Source organism: Ambystoma mexicanum, chromosome 5q, assembly GCF_040938575.1.
Source record: "Ambystoma mexicanum isolate Mex_15411 chromosome 5q, UKY_AmexF1_1, whole genome shotgun sequence".
NCBI classification, from domain to species: Eukaryota; Metazoa; Chordata; class Amphibia; order Caudata; family Ambystomatidae; genus Ambystoma; species Ambystoma mexicanum.
In genome coordinates, this window is record NC_090933.1 from 670,465,356 (window position 1) to 670,483,022 (window position 17,667).

The following is a 17,667-nucleotide window of genomic DNA, read 5'->3' on the forward strand; positions in this document are numbered from 1 at the left end:
TAAACACTACACTAAAACAGCCAAGTGCTTCCAAAATGGGGGTCGGTGGGTGGGAATCATGTGCGCACTTTATCTTGATGAACTTTGTATTTGTAATCTCAGTGCGTGTAATGGCCTGCGTGACACATGGTTGTAATGGTCTATTCCAACAAATGTGCTAAATAAATGCTTGCAAATCTATTCGCTTTGTCATTTTGACTGTTAAAAAGCAACATATTTCATGTGTTAAAAACCTCAAATTATACTTTTCCTACATTCATGTTGAGCCAACTTCTCCGAGGCACAGAACAGAGATAAGATGTTAGGGCCCACATGGTAATATCACAGCCACTTAGGGAATGGACACAGAGTATAGCACGGAGAGACTGGCATGGGGAACCAGTGGGTACACACACATGAAACCTGCATCAAATATGAGCCTTAACAGCCAAACATGTGCTTTAAGCATATTAAAATGGTTCCATGTCATTACTACATGGTAATTTACAGAGCAGAAATCAATGAATTTTTACTCTAGCCCTCAACCGCTCTGCACCCCTTTTACTTCTTAACCCACAAATATATGTATATATTCTACGTCATTCCAAGTAACTTCCATGTAGTAAATTACTACGAAGTAATTTACTGTGTGAAAACAACAGGAGACCATTAAAACATCTTACAGTTCAAAATGAAAAAATATACTCTAATGGGGATTAGATCACCTGTGTCCGAGACAAAATAAAAGCACAAAAATAAAAGTAGTACAACAGCCCCGAGTAGTGAAAATGTAGTCTGCCAAAACACACCATAGAAAAGGGATGCCTTCCTTGGGGTTGTCGACTTCAGAAATGCGAGCACCTATTAAGCTACGCCGCTGGTGTGAAAGAGCAGTAGAAGTAAGCAATGGCATAGTTAGGTTAATGTTCTTTGTTTGTGGGCAGCCTGCTGCCATGCACAAGAGGTTTTAGGTTAGGGTGAAAGAGGATGAATGTCGGGTGGTGGGGGAAGAAGAATGATTAATCAAAACCCAGCCTTTTTGTTCAAGACTGATTGGTCATTTGTGGTTGGAGGGTTGGTTGCCTGTCTATTAAGGTTTTTTGTCGTTCAGATTTCTTTTTTTTTCCTCAAGGCAAAGAGACCGGAATCTCTTGGAATCCCGTGCTCACGATTTATATGCGGGCCAGCGGTAGCCTTGTGAGACTATCAGCCCATTTCTATATAAAGGTTGCAGGGAACAGAATAACCCAAAAGATTTAAATCTCCTTTAATCGTTGGCCGTCATGTTGCGTGTAGAATAGGACACATCTTTGTAACTTCTTGGTGCCGATCTGGTGTCATTTGACTAGTTATGTTTTTGGGGATTTTTCTGCACTGATGCGGACGTATATCTATACAATATCAGAAGAGGATGAGAGACGAAGATTCTGCAGGTTTCCAATTGAGCTATGGCACCATTAATATTGCAGCTTTGCTGGATCGGACCTACGTGAAATCAATGCATCCATGACTGAGTGCAAAAACATCAAATGTTTTACAACTAATGTATGCGAAAATAAATGCAGGGGGTCCCTGCAGCCCCCCTCGCTTCACTTAAATATCCCAATCCCACCTATATTTTCGCATACATTTGTTGTAAATCTGATGTTTTCTACTTTGCATGTAACAGTGTAGAAATGAGTCTCCATGGGTGGATACCTGGTTTCTCATATAGGTCACATGTTGCATTTTAATGTATTGCACGATTTTTAATTTCCACAAATGTATTTTCATATCACACTGTATATAACTGCACTTGCATTTCAATGTATTACATGACTTTTCATTCCCTACTGCATTTTTCATTTTAGCAGGTACACTTCTCCCAGTCTGGCCTACTCCCTTTCCATCCCATTGTGTCCCTTGCTCTCCAACCTTTTTTCCCTCTCCCTTTCTCCCCTTATGTGTGTGCCTAGCCAGTATTCCTGTCATTAATGCCCCTCCTTGTGCCTGTAGTCCAGTGCAGACAATCATCCATGTCTAGTGTGCCGAACATACTCTGCTGGCAATTAGGGTACTTCCCTTCTCTAATAAATCGTTTTCCTGATTTATGCAAAGACGTTTGTGCCTTCTTGTGTTTCCACTTTCTTGGGTATCCTGCCTGTTATTGCCAGAGGGAGGACCCAGTCTGCATACACAATGCACACCTCACCGGGAGTGGCAGTTCTCTGACCCAAGCCTGTGTCGCTACCGGTGGTCTCCCACACGGCCTTCCCCATTAAGGCCACTTTCCACTTTTACAATGGTCTGCAAAGTAATGGGGTAATATTTGCAGTGGATGAGTTTCTGCTTGGTGGTCCCCGATGTGGAAAGCCTGATGAGCCAAGCAGAGTGCTTTTAATGGAGTCCTCATTTTGATGGAAGCCACTGGAGTGTTTGTAGGGCTGACAGCAGTGGGGAACATGTGCACGTCTTAAATCTCAGAAGAAGAATCGGGTGCATTTTGGACTCTACAAAATCCGTCGAGTAGGCAGTTCAGGAGTTTCAGCTAGAGGCTATTGCTGTAGTCTATTGAATATTAGTGTGATCACTGCCATTGTTCTACGTTTGAAGCTCTGATACAGCATGAAGTGACTGATCATTTCAATATGAAATATCCAGTTCCCGGTGACTTTAATCTGTGGTTCTAGTGCGAGATAGCCATCGGGAGTGCAAGGTTTTGACTGTTGTTGCAGAGGGCAAGTTCCAATTTCTTCAGACCATGGTACTGAACTTGGCAGTGAGGTGCCGCAAATCAAAAACTCTGTTTTAGCTTGGTTAAGTTTCAGTCTATTTGTTGTCATCCAAGAGTCGGCATCAGAAATACATGTGCCAAGTAAAAGTCAGTATATTTGATGTGGAGTTGTTAGCTTGAAGGGATTTTGGTGTAATTCTGTGTCATTTGTAGGAAAGCCCCTAGGCGCTCACACCAGAAAAAAACCAAATACAACCCACTGGGGAAAAAGGCCCAATACACCTCTTGCAAGGATAACAAAGTTTATTTCCATACAAAAGGAAACAAGTGCCAACAAAGAACTCTGCTGTCGTGTAACATTCTGCCAAAATCTGCATCAGCAGAACATTATAAAAGGGTATACAACACCAGTGACATCATTACATCCAGTAGAAACCTGCACGGCTGGTTGGTGCGACCATACACAGAGGTTACATGCTCCATAGGCGATACCAGGCAATTGGTCCCAGCCCCGTCCATCCATCTTCTTCTACGTGGGTGATGCTGAAGTTGTCATCGGTCAGAAGGCGGCCAAATGGCAATCATATTGCAAACTAAAAAAATAATCTCCATCTATGTTAACAGTGCAAGCAGACAGAGGCCCAGGGGGAAAGCAGAGGTCCTACTAACTCACCCACTGCACTCGTTTCAAGATAGGCCGGTATCTCCATAAGGTCTTCCACCCCGTTCTGGGCTATCATTTCCTCCCTGCACCTTGCAGCACAAATCACGTGACCTAGAAGTGAAAGGCAGGAAAGCCTTGCTTTCTGATCGATCGGGGGTCTAACAGGTTTGCGTTCAGTGGTCTGGTGGTACCTTGGAATTTAGGGGTCCTAAACTGGGGGCATTTGGGTGCCATAACTTAGAATTGGGACTGATGGGGGGGGGGGCCAGTTCCCTCCTCCTCGTGGGATCGTAATTAGCACAGACAACAGTCCTCCCCCCCATGGTTTTGGAGGGCACATTCTTCCCAGGACGTGAAGGTTTGCAACATTTTAGGATAATTAAGGGTTTATGGATCTGTGTAGTTCTGGCATTTCTTGTCAGTGCCTGGGATACAACCTATCTGTTTACCCAGGTTTGGAGCCTTAGCCCGAGGAGCCAACTACCATGCAGTGTTTATGCTTTGTTCTACAGTATGGCTGCTAATATCTAAGATGGGTGCTATTCCCACATGTGCACTGTAGCCAGAAACATGCAATAACGTAATCGGTATGAGCCTTTCAGGACCCCCCACCCCTCTGGTCTCTCACAGTAGCTGTGGCAGCCTTTGCCTTATTCTGAAGCATTTGGGTTTGGGGGTGAGGGAAGACTGTCCTCTTCCCAGCATTTCCCCCCCCACCCTTCTGTTAATTCTACTCCCCAATAAGCTCTTCCATACTGGTCTCTCGCTGGCGTTCCTCCTCCAACCGGTCAGCCTCGATATATGGTGGTGATCCTTGGAACCCATGCTATACATGCATAACGCAAACTCTGCCCAGATCAGGCATACTCCTCAGGGGTACAAGTCTCTCATATATACACAACCCCCACCCCCTGCTCGGGGTCAGGTGGGGACATAGTGATAGTGCCAGGAGGATGTAAGCATTGCTCTATCACTACCATGCATGGTTTATTTTGATCATCTGTTTGGACAGCGCTGTCTATTGTACCACAAGGTGCATTTGTTACCCCAATTGAAACCATCATCATGGCACTGCTAGGTACTGCTTTGGCACAACATCAAAGTCCCTGATGAAAGGTGCAGAAAAGTACCAGCATGAATAGGATAACAGGCACCCCGATGTTCAAGATTGCCCCCATCCAGGATGTGCCCAAGCAAAGAGGATGTTTTCCGCATAGTTGCGAGTAACAAATGTGCAGCAAGAATCGCTGATTTTACAGCAAACCCTTCCTTCCATTGCCATGAGCATGTCAAGCACATATTGGTTCGAGGGTCATCAATCTTATGGCACGCATCTCGACCTGGATTGCACTGAGGCCTTGTTCCGTGACGTTGCCCTCTCACTGTTTGGAGACACTTGGCATTCGTGGTTGTTTGGACCACAGGTAGTAGTCGAGATGCAAAAAAAGTTCTTCTTTGCTAAATAGTCTCTATTCATTGGGCATTCATTGGATATTACTTGGAGTAATTTAGAGGAGTCTTGAGATAGATCATTTGATATTGCAATTTGCTGTTTTTTTCCCCTTTCTCAGATAAGACATGGAAGATTGGGGCTGCAACAGGTTTACGGTTGGCCCCATTATTGCTGTGGTTGGGGCAGGCAAGGTATTTGATCCCACTGCTAGGTGTTCTTCAGGGATCACGGGTATCGCAGAGTGCAACATGGCCAGTGAGCAGTAGCCCCTTCATGATGGCAGGAGGTGCAAGAATGCCTGCTGTCCACACATACTGTAGTAGACCATTACTGCAGCAGTGCCTTTTTTTAGATCCGTTAGGAGCTATGTTTTAGTGCATCTCAGATTGGTTCCTATGAAAACAGTTCCTTCATTGTAAAAACACATTCAGGCTTCCCTTGCTTTTGAAATTCAATGGCTTCTCCATTGCTTCAATCCACATTCGTTTCGCAATATGTTTGTTCCAGAATGCTGCACATCCTTTATTCACTTGAGCCACCACTTTGTCTCTGAATCCCAGTAACCCTCCTGCTGCGCAACTCATTGAGGTTTCTTGCAATCTGCTGTCCACATACTTTACTCCTCGTAAATGCAGGTATGGCCTACGCAAACACTGGGGGCTTTTAGGATTTTGGGTGCATTGCAGCTGGACAGGATCAATAGTTTCTAATCACACACTTTGCGCTTGGAAGGTGCTTTGCTGCCCAGACAGTGCCAGATGAACTAGGCATTGAGCCTCTACAATTGTTAATAATTGGGATATTAATACCTTAAGTGCTCCCGGTCCGTGTGGTATCAACGGACAAAACAACCTCCTCTTTCCCACTGAGCTTAAGTCTGTGTACCAACTATTTGAGAATTCTGGATGATGCACATCTTCTATTGCGTCTAGACCAAGCCTGCAGCATTTATCATATGTCTCTTCCCTATGTTGCCTTTTCTACGTGCTAAAACTAGGTTATATGAATTTAACAGACCTGGTGAGATCAGAAAGTATCTTAGTACTGTTCTTAACACCAATGATTGTATTATTTCTTTGGTCATTTCTTATTTGGTCATCAGCATGGGGGGGGGGGATCTGTGGTCACAGTTTCATGTGTGAAAAGAAATAGTGTCATGAGATAACGAGCGTGGTAAAACAGCTTTGTTCACACATCAGGCGACTTGCAGGTGAAACAACGGTGAAAAGTAATTGTTAATTGCTAACGGCAGGTTGCTAAACAGGTCATTGAACAGAACGGTCAAGGAGCAGATGCAGACACTCGCTTTCGAAAATACCTTTTGCCTTGAAGAGAAAAGTCAGGAAATTGTGTCTTCCTGTTCTGACAGAGAACCAAACCGCAAGTGGTAGCTTCCGGTCTTAACTGCTTGCAGCAAGTGCAAAGAGATGCCTTCACGCCATTGCATCTGTAAGGAGTCCTGGACAGGATACACCAATAGACAAGAATAGCACGTACACGCCTGAGAAGGCTTTATAGAAGCCAGTGACATGCCGTATCCCCTTCACTGAACCAAGGCCCATTTTAATATAATGTTTTTTTAATTATTATTTGATTTAGTGTGGCGCAACTTTTCAAATATTTAAACACATACAAAAAGATCATATTCCAAATATAACTTACAATATACTTAAAGTAACGCCAATTCACACTCGAGCTGAACAACTCAAATACATAAAGACATAATACAAGGGTACAGATTAACTTCACCTTATAAGGTCGCCGCCTAACTCGGTACTACATATAATAAAATTTTAATATAATGAAGATGGTCACCAAGCAAATACGAACACTTCTTTCACATGGAAGACTATTTGTCAAGAAGCAAAGTGACACACTGAAGCGTTAGGCCTTAACCTTCCAGGTAGCGGAAATGAGGCTCACAGGGTTAGATCCCTTATTAGATATAAGGGGCAAGCACAAAGACGGGGGGGAGGGAATTCGCCCATCGAGCAGTAGATGGACAAAGGACAGCGGCGCTGGGGAAAGGGCTGACGCAATGGCAGGGAGGAAGTTGCCGAGCTCAGCAGCATTTGTTATTCCTCTAAAGGCAGTTTCATTCGAAGCACATCCTGATCTAATCGCGAGTTAAATGTAGGGACTTGCTGGTTGCATATTGAGACTAAAAGGCGTATAGTATAGCACCGCATAGCATACATCCCAGGTCACTCAAGATGTTAAACTAAAATTACCACTTGTTCCGTTTTCCATTAATGCAACCATGCTCTTCGCTCATATAGCAGTTTTGTTCATAGGAATGATGATGTTATTTTATGTTTGCTTCGGTTTTGGCATTTCTATTGCAAATTAGAGCTTGTAAAAGATAGGTGTGATAGCAAAAATATTAACCTAATACCCCCAGTGTCAAATGCATAATTCAAAGTAATGCGTTAGAATGGTGTCTCTGAGTCCAAAGAACTCACACATTCCTGGCTGTATTGGTTTAATCATGCCGATAGGCACACACACTCAGGCAAGCTGTCTTCTAGCGCTACAACACTGCCCATGGTACATATCGGCATGAACATGACTAATGACATCGGGTTTACCTTCCACAGCCTCAACCGAGGTCGAGTTAAGGGTCCCCGGGGGTATGCCTGACTACAGGAAATCATGACGGGTGTCACCCAAGATGGGATGTCTTAGAGATGACCATAGCATTACTAATAGTTAAATAACCTCATGTCCCAGTCACAACAAAAGGACAGGGCAAAAAAAAAAAAATGTATAATCTAAAAAGCTTTTTTTTTTTAAATAAGAGGTTAGAGGTGAGCACAGAAGATGGCTCATCAGGAAATCAACATTTCCATCCATTGCAGAATGGTGCTCCTAGAGTGGCTGCAATCAGCGCACTGTCAGACAGTGAATACCAACTTCACGGTACCAGTAGCGCAGCTAGGTGGTTTGACAGCAGAATCGATCTTTACTTACTTAAAAACCCCAGCTAACAAGGTAAACAATGGGTACCCAACTCTCCTGGTAAGGGGAGATTTAGACACCATCCAGTATCGCCCATACGAGTTTCCTGAATTGGCTTTAACACATACAAATCATATCAACTGGTTTGGAGGTAATCTAGTTTACCCGTAAACAGCGGCTAAGCATGGACCGTTAGCCACACCCAACCCGTCACTGCGATTCTTAGCCAGGTTTCATCCAAACCATGGAGGCCCGTATTTACAAACATGTGTTTCAAATGTGTGCTAGCCACACATTTTGACACACTGCGCAATATTACATTGGAATATGCTGCACAGCAAGGCATAGCACCTGATCAGCAACCACAGGGACAGATGGGCGCAGGAGGGGTGCAACTACAGACTTTGAGAATTATATTAGGGCCATGCCCTTCCAGAAATGAAGACATACCCAAGTGGTATTCAGAGAAACTAGGACAACTGCAAGCTGCCTATTCTCAGGTTATACCATAGCACAGGCATAGGGCACTAGTCATGTTCTTTCCCTCTGGCTGCACACCACCTTTAGCGAGCTTTGACAGCTGGATCTCAATTTATATCTGGCTTTATTTACAACCGATACGCACACTATCCATCATATCGCTAGCATTATTATTAGCAGACATTATGGGAACGCAAAGCGATGCTGCCACCATGAATATAGGCTTGTCCATAGCATCTAATAATTATCAAATGGTTGACAGCATAATTCTTCCCTTATTGAAAGGAGAGCCTGAAAGTCCAAAGAAAAAACTCACAATTGAATGAACAAGAAAAAAGGAAGCGATTTGAGGACACAGTGACATCCAATTATCAATCGTTCAGCAGGGTTCACCTAGGGAGGAGACCTGCAGAGGCACAGAAAAAGCTAACAAAGATAGTAAGCCAGACAAGGAAACACACCACGAAAGGAGACGCTCGAGAGGACGGGCATCGTTTCAAGGTAAAAAGAGTGGGAAACCACAGAGGTGACAGCTTTCGCCATAAGAGGAAGAAAAATACCCGGAGCTGGAGCCAAAAAAATGGGAAAGCTACAGGTGATTAGGGACACCCCGCAGTGGCAAGGCACGCACAGGGGTGGACAATCTTTGAGTAAGCCTAGGGGGCAGTCCCATTTCAGACCAACTGACTATGATTTTAGGGACCGGAAATACATGGAAGTCCACAAAAATATGGCACTGATGAGGGTTCATCCCCTTCACAGGCAAGGACGCCAGATCGTTCTAAAACTGAGGCTAAGGACCCGAAATTTGAGAAAGAAAAAACAGCAGCCCTGCAAGTTTCACAGAAATTAGAGTCCACGCACTCATCGGATCGTTCAAGACTAAGTGACACACTGATTGGATCAAGGTCCCGTTAAACTCTGGGTCTTATATTTCCATATTTGAATGCAGCCACAAGGCACTATTGGAGCACACAAATGCTCACAGAAATGCACACAACTACATCCACTAGACAGACATTAGCAAACAATGAAGTGTATTTTGTAACACTTCAGCTGGAAGGTGAACATCCCACAAAGATTGAAGCACTGTTTTGGCCACAGTTACACATCCAATAGAAAGGACTGTTAGCATTTAAATATTGGCCACCATTATATGTGAGACAAGCGCCAAAGGGTGAAGAGGTAGTGATTGTTTTTTCAAAAGAAGTGAGTGGGGCACTAATGCAAAAATATGCAAGAGACTGGGCAGGACATGTAGGACATGATCGGGAATGTACTGTACTGAAACCACCCCCACCACAGAGGCAGTATCCAGTTAAGCCACAAGCAGTTGCTCACATACAAACCATAGTGGACCAAGCAGTCATTGTTAAGCAAGCAAGCCCACATAATAGTCCAGCACTCTCCGTTTTAAAAACCTGATGGTACCCATCTTTTTATTGAGAATTTTAAAATTTTGAATGCACGTTGTAAGACAGAGGCAGTCCAAAACCAACACAGTTCTGGACACTTACACAGATGCAAATATAAAACAAACCTTGATCTAGGCAATTGGTATTTCACCCAACCTTTAAGTGAAGAAAGCCAGAAATATACTGCATTCACATTTAAGGGAATGCATTTCCAATTCACTAGAATAATGCAGAGGTATACAAATTCACCCAGTTAATTCTCAAGCAGAATACAAAGCCTGCTCGCAGACATTCCTAACTGTTGGCAATATGTAGATGATATTTACATCACCCATGAGAATCTTACTTAACAGTTGCAACAAGTAGACTTAGTAATTCACACATTGGCTGCAAAAGGGTACCCGATTAACTTAAAGAAAAGCTCATTGCGGGGTTACCTACTTAGGATTCACTCTTTCAAGGTCAGGGCAGAGGCTTGTCAGCAGATTTTCTTGAGAAGTGTGCCAGGATGTGACCGCCTAACACACTTAGGCAATTGCAGGCTATTTTAGGGCTTTCGAATTTTGGCATATCTTATGTGTCTAATTTTGCTGTGCTAGTGAAACCATTGTATGCTTCGATTTAAAAAAACGAATTTCAAAGCAGCTCACTGGCTGCCAGAACACACTCAAATTCTGCACCACGAGTATTGATGCATGACTCAAACTGGTCCTTTGAAGGACAGAGATACAGACAAACACTTAGAGATAACCCAGTTAGTGGGAGATAATGCTTTCACCTACACAGTGTACAATCTAGGGGAGACTAAACCAATTGCATATAAATCACATGTATATTCCACACCAGAGTTAAAATTTACACCAGAGGAGAAAAATCTGGCTTCAGTTCAGATGATCATTTAGAAGGAGAGGCCATTAGCAGCAAATAGAACTATACACAAACACCTTTAGTTCAACTTGAGGCTGCCACAAAAACTAGCATGCCCAATGCAAAGGCATTGCATACTAGATGGATTCAATACCAGCCTGGCGGGGGATTAGAGATTGGAGGGTGTAGTCCTTTCACTCCCTCGATGAATGCTTTAATGACTGGCACTTGCCACCATGAAACGTTATCTTGAGAGGTGGTGTAGGCTGATGCTGCTGCTAGGTGGACTCTTAAAGAAGTAAAGACCAACCTTGAATCCAACAAGTGGAGCATGTATGTTACAATGTGTGATGGAGTACACTATTGGGTTGATATGTTCAGATTGGCACCAAATGACGAATCTCTTCCACTTGAGGGAATAGCAGTGTCTGGTGTTTGGTTTCCGTGCTTCCTTTAGGATATCCATACACTGCTGTGGAAGATTGAGGTGTCCGAAACTATGACTTCAGGAGCCATGCTGCCAAGTTCAAAGAGTGAGGTTGTGGGTCAATCGTTGTCCCCTTGTGTTGAATCAACAGGTTGACCTGGTACGGAAGCTAGATGGGATCGCCAGCTTGCACAGATGTGGCCACTACGGTAGTCTCGCCCACATAGGAGCAACTAGGATGAGTGTCATCTGATCCCTGTGCAACTTGTTCACTATTCTGCTGCTTAATGGAGTCGGGGAAGGGGGGGGGGGGAGCGTAAGCAAATTTCCCTGACCAGCTCATCCATAGGGCGTTCCCCTTGGAGTCTGGTTGGGGGAACCTGGATGCGAAGTCTGGGCATTGCTCGTTTTCTCTTGTCGCGAACAAGTCTAGAGAGGAGTAGCCCCATAGAGAGATGATGTGATCTACCATGTCCGTGTGTAGTTGCCACTTGTGTTCTTGTGGCAGAGGATCTCTGCTGAGAGTGTCTGCTAGAGTGTCTGCTAGAGTGTTGAGTAACTCTGGAACATGTTGAGAGGACGGACATCCCTCGTTTGAGTGCCCACCTCCATATTCTCTGAGCCAGTTTGGACAGATTTGGAGAGTGTGTACCTCCCCGTTTGTTGACATAGAACATTGCGGTGGTGCTGTCTGTCAGGACTTGTACCGACTGGTTTGTAAGGTTGGTCTCGAAAACTTGCAGTGCTTTGAAGATCGCCAATAACTCGATTAGGTTGATGTGGTTCTGTGCAGTAACTTGTGACCACATGCCGTGTGCTGAAGGTAGTGGGCCCCCCCACCCGTGACGCGTCTGTTGTGATGACGGCTAGCGCTTACGGTTCATGGATGGGTTTCCCCCCTCAAGCAGATTTTCTCTTGACCACCAGCGTAGGTTTTGAACCAGTGTAGGCGAAACAACCACTAGATCGTCCCACTGACCACTTGCCCGAGACCATTGTTTCGCCAACCATTCCTGCATTGGTCGCATTTGCAGGCGCGCTTGGGGGACCAGGTAAATGCACAATGCCATCATGCCTAGCAGACGCATAGCTTTGAGTACGCTTATCTGGAGACCGGCTTGATACTGGGGTATTTGCCAAAGCATGTTTTGTACTCTTTCCATGGATGGGAAGGCCAAGCCAGTCTTTGTATCGAACACAGCTCCTAGGAACTGTTTCGATGTGTTTGGTACCACACTTGACTTTTTCTCGTTTATTGAGAAGCCCAATTGGAAAAGAAGGTCTATGGTCCTTTGCGCGTTTATTTTGAAAAGATGGTAGGATTCTCCCGTGATCAGCCAGTCGTCCAGGTAGGGGTACACTGAGATTGCTTCCCTGCGAAGGAGCACCGCCACCACTGCCAGTACCTTGGTGAACACCGTGGGAGCCGAGGCTATCACAAAGTAGTACTGGCCTGCTAAATTGAATCGCAAGAATCTTCAGTGCGCCAGAACATTGAAATATGAAAATAAGCCTCTTTCATGTCCAATGTTGCCATGTAATCCCCCCCGTTTCAGCAGAGGGATTACTTTGTGTAGCGTGGTCATGCAGAATTTTTGAGGCTTGACAAAATTGTTCGCAAAACGCAGGTCTAATACCAGGCACATGGTTAGATTTTTCTTTGGAACAAGGAAGTATGTTGAATAAATACCCTTGTTTACCTGGTTGTATGGCACGATTTCGATGGAATCCTTGAGGAGCAGAGCTTTGACATCCTCCAGCAAGATGACTTGTTCCTCTCTTGATGGTTTTTTCTGTCGCGGGGGGGGGGGGGGGCATTTTGATGGGATTCCCTGGAGTTCTACGCAGCAACGTCCTGCTACCGTAGATAACACCAACTTGTCTGATGTTATCCGCTCCCAAGCGTGGGTGAAGTGAGACATTCATCCCCCGACTGGGGAGGCATGGGAGGGTACTAGTAGCAGAGCATCACTGCTTGGAGGATGTTCCTCTACCTCTGGTAGGGGAACCTCTCCCTTTTCCGCGACCTCGGCGCTGGCCTCTGGGAGAACCCTGGGAAGCCCGTTGGCTGTTATATGAGGAACCCTGGCTTTGACTATAGCCGGTGCGTCTTTGTTCGTTTTGTCCCCGAAAACGCCAAAAATTATTGCCTCCTCTTTGGATTGTCTGTTGGTTAGTTGGCCAAGGGACTTGAGTGTTTCAGATTTGTCCTTGGCAGACTTCAGCGTGTCCTCAACTGCCTTTCCAAACAAAACATCAGGCTCAACAGGCAGGTTGAGCAGGGAATCCTGTGTTTCTAATTTGAATCCAGACTGCCTAAGCCAGGCATGTCGTTTTAGGATGGTGGCCTCAGCAATAATTGCTGCATCGAAATTGTTGGAGTAGGATGCTTGCCGTTGCTCTACCTTCACCAGCCATGAGGGAGAGCTTAGATATAAGCAGTAGACGGACAAAGGTAAAAGGGCTGGGGAAGTGACCGAGGCAGTGGAAGGGAGAGGTAGCCGAGCACAGCTAAGCAGAACTCGTTAAACCTCAGAAGGCACCGTTTCAAAAACACATCCCGATCTAAACGCGAGTTAAATGTGGGGAGACTTGCTGGGTGCATATTGAGACTAAAGGCATGTAGCATAGCACAACATAGCATAGCAACCACTCCTTCACCAATGGAGTCTTCCCTTCTTCCCTGAAGCAGTCCCTTGTGAACCCTCTTCTTAACAAACCCTCAGCCGACCCCTCCTGCCCGTCCAACTACCGCCCAATCAACATCACTCCTTTCCTGGGCAAACTCCTGGAAAAGCTGGCCATCTCCCAGATTAATTCTCACACTGAACTGGTTGGTTGGCTCCATGACCATCAGTCTGGCTTCAGAGCTGCCAGAATCACGGAAACTGCTCTCCTGAACATCCGCGAAGACCTGCTCTCCAACCTCAATTCCAACACTCCGTGTCCTCAACTTACTTGATCTCTCTTCTGCTTTTGACACCGTCAACCCTGCCATTCTGCTCAACCATCTCTGTGATAACCTGGGTATCATTGATCAGGCCCAGGGGGCCTAACCTCTCTCCCTGACTGTTCAACCAATACCTGGCACTTCTTGCCCACTGCATTGCCGCTCTCTGCCCCAACTTTCAGTGCTATGCGGATGACACTCAGGTAGTTTTCAGGCTCCCTTCCGCCACCTCTTCTTCTCTCATCTCGGACTGTCTGCCATCCAGGAGTGGCGTGCCGACAATGATCTCTGCCTTAATGCCAGTAAGACAGATTATCCTCATCAGCACACCAGCTCCCTCCTTTCCTGTCACTCTCTGACCAACCTCTCTTGGCCCTCGTCTTGCTCCCACCTGTGAGGCTAAAAACCTTTGGGCCATCTTCGACTACTCGCTCACCTTCTCTCCTCACATCTCTAAGAAGTCACACTACCAGCTGCACCGCCTCAGGAGGTATTCTTCCTTTCCTCTCCTTCCCCCAGAAGCTCACCGTCTCCAGAGCTCGGGTTCTTGACTACTACAACAGCCTCTTTCTAAATCTGCATGCTTCTACTCTCCGCCCCCTGCAACGCATCCAGGACAGGACTGCGAGACTTGTCCTAGGCGTCAAGACCAGGGATCAAATCTCTCTAGGACTGAAATCTCTGCACTGGCTCCCAGTGGCTGTGAGGATGAAGTTCAAAACTCTGCATCGTCCACAAGGCCGTCTGGGGCATGGGGCCTCAATACCTTCACCTCTCCCTTACTAAATATCTTCCTCCTCAAGCTCTTCACTCATCCGCCTCCAACTCCCTCAGGGTCAGTCGCTTCCCCAAGCAACAAGTTGGTGGTAGATCTCTATCTTCAGCTAGGGCGTCCCTCTGGACAGCCTCCTTGCCTCTCTGAAACTTCAGGAGTACCATCTTCGGTTCCGGAAGCACCTCAAGACCTTCCGCTTTGCTTCTGCGTTCCCTCCTCCTCTCCACTGCTGAACTCCTGACTGAAAAAACTGCACTGGTCACCTGCCCATCATCTGATCGCAGGCCCAGGTCCGTTGCCCCGCCAGTTGCACACCTGCACTTGGAGGCTGTCTCTGTATCCCTACAGTCACCTGCCAGCTCTTGACACTTGATATCTGCACTTTACCTATTGTTCTTATTTATTTTTTATTTTATTTATTTTACTGTTGATCCTATGTATTGCACTACCATCCCCCTCCCTGCACTTTTTCCTTTCCCGACTCCCCTGCACTTGCACGATCTCCATGTCACCTGGCCTAGTAAGATCATCATCTTCCCTCTGTTTCCCCTCCTATGCCTCCTCGCGCCTTGAAACACTTGTGTATAGGCGCGTTAAAAGTGCCATGTTATATTACACCTCCCAGGTCACAGAAGCTGTTAAACTAAAATGACTACTTTTTCTGTTTTCCATTAATGCAACCATGCTCTTCGCTCATATAGCAGTTCCGTTCATAGGAATAAATGATATGTTATTTTATTTTTGCTTCTTTTTTGGCATTTGTAATGCAAATTAGAGCTTGTAGAAGATGGGTGTGATATTAAAAATATGAACCTAATAACCCAGTGTCAAGTGTATAATTCAGAGTAATGCGTTAGAATGGTGTCTCTTTGAATCTATGAACTTCACACATTCCTGGCTGTATTGGTTTAATCATGAGGCAAACACTCAGGCAAGCTATCTTCTAGCGCTACGACACCGCCCGGGATACATATCAGCATGAAGTTGACTAATGAACTCGTGTCCACTTTCCCCAGCCTTAACTGAGGTCCAGTTAAGGGTTTCGGGGGCAGGCCTGACCACAGGCAATCATGACAATGGGAACCCATGCAAGTTTGTACTTTTGGTCAAATTTACATCTTGAATGGACACATTTATGGTAGCATTTGCTTGTATGCACCCCTCATATATGCCCTCCTCATATAAAAGTGCAATTTAAATATATGCCTAAACCAAACATGAATATTGAAAACAGTCCTGAAGTATAATGCGGGGCGCATAAATATGAATAAGAAAATTGGACGCAGAATCATACACATTACTTTTCCTAATATAAACTGAATCAATAGAGCCGGTTGAATCCATCGCGAAAACCCCCTAAAAAGGTTTTTTAATAGAAGAGTTTGAGGATAGAACAAGAAAGAAAAAGAATAGGAAAAAAGGAGAGCGAAAGAGTCATAGAAAGAGAAAGAAAAAAAAAGTATGGGGAACTGCGAGAGTGCAATCACTGTGCAAATGAAGCACGTAGCAGGGATGTGTGGGAGTACTGGGTAATATTCCTTTAGTCTTTTAAAAAGGGGCGTACAGGCTGCAATCAAGGGTGGGGTTTGGGTGCTGTGGACATGGGGCCATTTAATCATCAGGAAGAAGGCTGTGGCAGGGGTCCTTTACGAACATCAGAGAGCTGCACCCAGTAATGCAACTCTTTCCCTTTCACAGAAAGAGGAGTGTCATAAATGGCCTGAAAGGGTCCGTTATATCTGGGTTGGTTCCACCGGGAAAAGTTCTTTATATAGATCCGGTTGCCAGGGAACAGTTGTAGAGGGGGTGACTTTGCTTTTGTGCCTGCTGCGACGCTGGTTGCTTCCTCTGTTTAGCGATCTGTTGGGAGACAAAGTGAATTGCCTTTGTTAGGGAGGACAGATAGCTACTAAATTCATCCCCAAAGATAGACGTTGCCATATGAGCATCTGATGCTCATCAAACAGGAGAGACCTGGGTGTGCATGCAGCCCCTTGTGACTACTTCATGGGGCCACAAATGGTGGTCTTTGCAGGGTTGCATGCGCAAACTAGTGCAAGTGGTAAACAATGCACCCAGTTTTTCTTTAAAGCAGTGCAGTTTCGACAGCTTGCTTCAAAAAAAAAAAAAAAAAAAAAAAAAAAATAGTCTTTATTGATTTTGTTACAAGTCTGACATATGACATTTTTAATTCACAGTAAGGGTCAGTTAAGTACTTTGTTATCATGTAATGAATTTGAGAAACATTTCACCAAAACATCACATGAGTGTTCCCCCAAACACGCAACCCTCCCACCCATTTCCCTCCCCCCCCACTTATCAGAAAAGAGGCAAAGCTACGTTGGGCTAACAGGGAACCAACAAAAACTCACGGGGTCACCAAAGTTAAATTATTGATCGGGCTTCATAGCTCCCTGTCTTGCTGAATTACGCGAGTATACTCCATGCTTAGCTTGCCTGATTACCAGGGGGTAGTTATTCAATGGAGGCTTCACTTGGTGCGACTTAAAGGACCCCAGTATTCAGCAGAATACTCCTTAAAGGGGTAACCAGATTGAGTCTATGTTTCTATGAGATTCCATGACTGCGGCTGTCGGGCTTTCTATTTCGTAAATTGCATGATCCTTACTAAGCCACTCTCTTTTAGAGGGGAGGACTGCTGACTTACATTTGATAGAATACCTTATACGCAAACCATACCTTAAGAAACATTTTGGAGGCACCTCCTTCTACCACTTAGCCGCACAAACCTGGAACAACATCCCAAAAGAAATAAGAAACACTGAAGATCACCTAAAATTCAGGAAATCACTAAAGACCTGGCTCTTCAACACCACGGACTAAATCTGGAAACCGAAACTGGAAAAAAGATGACTAATCCGGAAAGGACACGATCATCCCCGACCTGAGAGGGTAGCTCCCACGGCACCTGGACGGGTGACACCGGATAGACTGGAACACAGGCGGCACGCACGAAGACTGAGCC

The 17,667-nt window shown here is 45.2% G+C and overlaps 1 protein-coding gene across 2 annotated transcripts in view; it reads right to left on the reverse strand.

The window, feature by feature from the left end:
• PDE7A (phosphodiesterase 7A) overlaps positions 1-17,667 on the reverse strand; it is a 1,871,135-nt gene that overhangs the window by 1,821,075 nt on the left and 32,393 nt on the right. The window lies entirely within an intron of this gene.